Here is a 2,500-nt window from a genome sequence, read left to right as displayed (position 1 = left end):
CCCAAAAACGGCGGACCATACAGTGCAAATATTGTGCACGCAGCTACGTGTCGTCTCCCTATGAGAGCTGGATTGCAGTGTGGTACGCCATAGAGACGTGTGGGAGGAACGGACGCCGTGGATGGCGATCAGCATGAGCTGTCTGTTGATGTATTCGGACCTAGTCGTCTCTCCTCACACACCGTGATGGCATGGTGCACCGCGTTCCATATCTGCGACATGCTACAGAGGCCGGTTGACAGTCGTTCGAGCAATGGACATCGCATACGTACGGGGGCCACCTTCCACGTATTGTCTAGGCGTGCACATTTTGTTGCGTGTATGTGGGCAGACGTAGTGTGGCGTGACACCTGACACAGGCATGCAATAATCGTTGAAGTTGCAAATGGCGATGGACGCCTGCGTTTTCTGGTGAAGTTACGCAAATGAACAAATGGTAACCTGTTGTGGTGCGGTTGTTCTCGCTAGGGGTGAATCGGTGATGGCGACGATAGGTTGAGGTACTAACCGGTTGTTCCAGCGATACCCACCATGCCGACGAAACTGAACGGCATCTGGGTGTGAAGCGATACGCGGCGGTGGCTGGGTGGGACCGTCCCCGGCCGGTGAGGGGGCGCCTCCCGGCGTGCTGGCCGCGCGGTGCGTGGGCGCACGCGCTACAGCCGGCTGGTGGGGGCGGCCAGTGGCAGGCGCGCCGGCCGACGGACGCGGCAGGCGTCGCAGCTGCGCGCCGGCGCACCCTGCGCGCGGCGCCGTGCGGCCAAAGTAGGTCCTCGCGGGCCCGGTGCGAAGCGCGGTGGACATCTTCAGTGTGCTGGTCCGATTGAGGACTGTGTGCGTTGAGGATGCGCCGCCGCCCGGCGCTCGGCGCCGCGACGCCGTCTGCTGCTCGGTCGCCCCAGCGGTTCTCGCTGGTGGTTTGTATCGCAGCTGTGCGGATGTGTTGGCGCGTGCGCTGTGCTGGGAGAGTTCGCTTCGGCACCCAAGTGGGGCTTTTGTCCTTCTGTGGCGCTGGCGTTGGAGCTGCCGGTCACCGTAGGTGGCGCGTGTTGTCTCCCGCCGGCAATGCCACGACAGCACGCTCCCGGGCCTCTGTCGGCAGCGGCAAGCTCAGTTGGGAGCACGGGTGGTCGCACCGAAAGCGTCTACTCGCCTAACTCCGGGCGATTGCGCCTCTCTCGAACCCGACCAAGTACTTGGGACGGCGCTGCGCGCCGCCGGGACCTGAGAGGGTTTCGAGGTGTATTGTGCAGGGGAGCTCAGCCTCCTCCTGTTTGCAGAATGATTGAGCGGACGCTTGCGTGTTCGCGCGGGCCCCCGGGACACACTCCCGGGCGGCCGGCTGCTCAGCTCTAGTTGACGCAGCTCCCTGGTTGATCCTGCCAGTAGTCATATGCTTGTCTCAAAGATTAAGCCATGCATGTCTCAGTACAAGCCGCATTAAGGTGAAACCGCGAATGGCTCATTAAATCAGTTATGGTTCCTTAGATCGTACCCACGTTACTTGGATAACTGTGGTAATTCTAGAGCTAATACATGCAAACAGAGTCCCGACCAGAGATGGAAGGGACGCTTTTATTAGATCAAAACCAATCGGTCGGCTCGTCCGGTCCGTTTGCCTTGGTGACTCTGAATAACTTTGGGCTGATCGCACGGTCCTCGTACCGGCGACGCATCTTTCAAATGTCTGCCTTATCAACTGTCGATGGTAGGTTCTGCGCCTACCATGGTTGTAACGGGTAACGGGGAATCAGGGTTCGATTCCGGAGAGGGAGCCTGAGAAACGGCTACCACATCCAAGGAAGGCAGCAGGCGCGCAAATTACCCACTCCCGGCACGGGGAGGTAGTGACGAAAAATAACGATACGGGACTCATCCGAGGCCCCGTAATCGGAATGAGTACACTTTAAATCCTTTAACGAGTATCTATTGGAGGGCAAGTCTGGTGCCAGCAGCCGCGGTAATTCCAGCTCCAATAGCGTATATTAAAGTTGTTGCGGTTAAAAAGCTCGTAGTTGGATTTGTGTCCCACGCTGTTGGTTCACCGCCCGTCGGTGTTTAACTGGCATGTATCGTGGGACGTCCTGCCGGTGGGGCGAGCTGAAGGCGTGCGACCGCCTCGTGCGTGCTCGTGCGTCCCGAGGCGGACCCCGTTGAAATCCTACCAGGGTGCTCTTTATTGAGTGTCTCGGTGGGCCGGCACGTTTACTTTGAACAAATTAGAGTGCTTAAAGCAGGCAAGCCCGCCTGAATACTGTGTGCATGGAATAATGGAATAGGACCTCGGTTCTATTTTGTTGGTTTTCGGAACCCGAGGTAATGATTAATAGGGACAGGCGGGGGCATTCGTATTGCGACGTTAGAGGTGAAATTCTTGGATCGTCGCAAGACGAACAGAAGCGAAAGCATTTGCCAAGTATGTTTTCATTAATCAAGAACGAAAGTTAGAGGTTCGAAGGCGATCAGATACCGCCCTAGTTCTAACCATAAACGATGCCAG

General features: G+C 57.5%; 1 non-coding gene across 1 annotated transcript in view; it reads left to right on the top strand.

The window, feature by feature from the left end:
• The first annotated feature begins 1,366 nt into the window (after nt 1–1,366).
• LOC124741948 overlaps nt 1,367–2,500 on the top strand; it is a 1,909-nt gene continuing 775 nt past the window's right edge. Inside the window, exon 1 of the ribosomal RNA XR_007010142.1 lies at nt 1,367–2,500. This exon is cut by the window's right edge and continues 775 nt beyond it. This is a non-coding gene — a ribosomal RNA (small subunit ribosomal RNA).

This window comes from Schistocerca piceifrons, unplaced genomic scaffold, assembly GCF_021461385.2.
Source record: "Schistocerca piceifrons isolate TAMUIC-IGC-003096 unplaced genomic scaffold, iqSchPice1.1 HiC_scaffold_204, whole genome shotgun sequence".
NCBI lineage: Eukaryota > Metazoa > Arthropoda > Insecta > Orthoptera > Acrididae > Schistocerca > Schistocerca piceifrons.
Note: the sequence above shows the minus strand (reverse complement) of the source record. Positions and strands in the feature narration are given on the sequence as shown.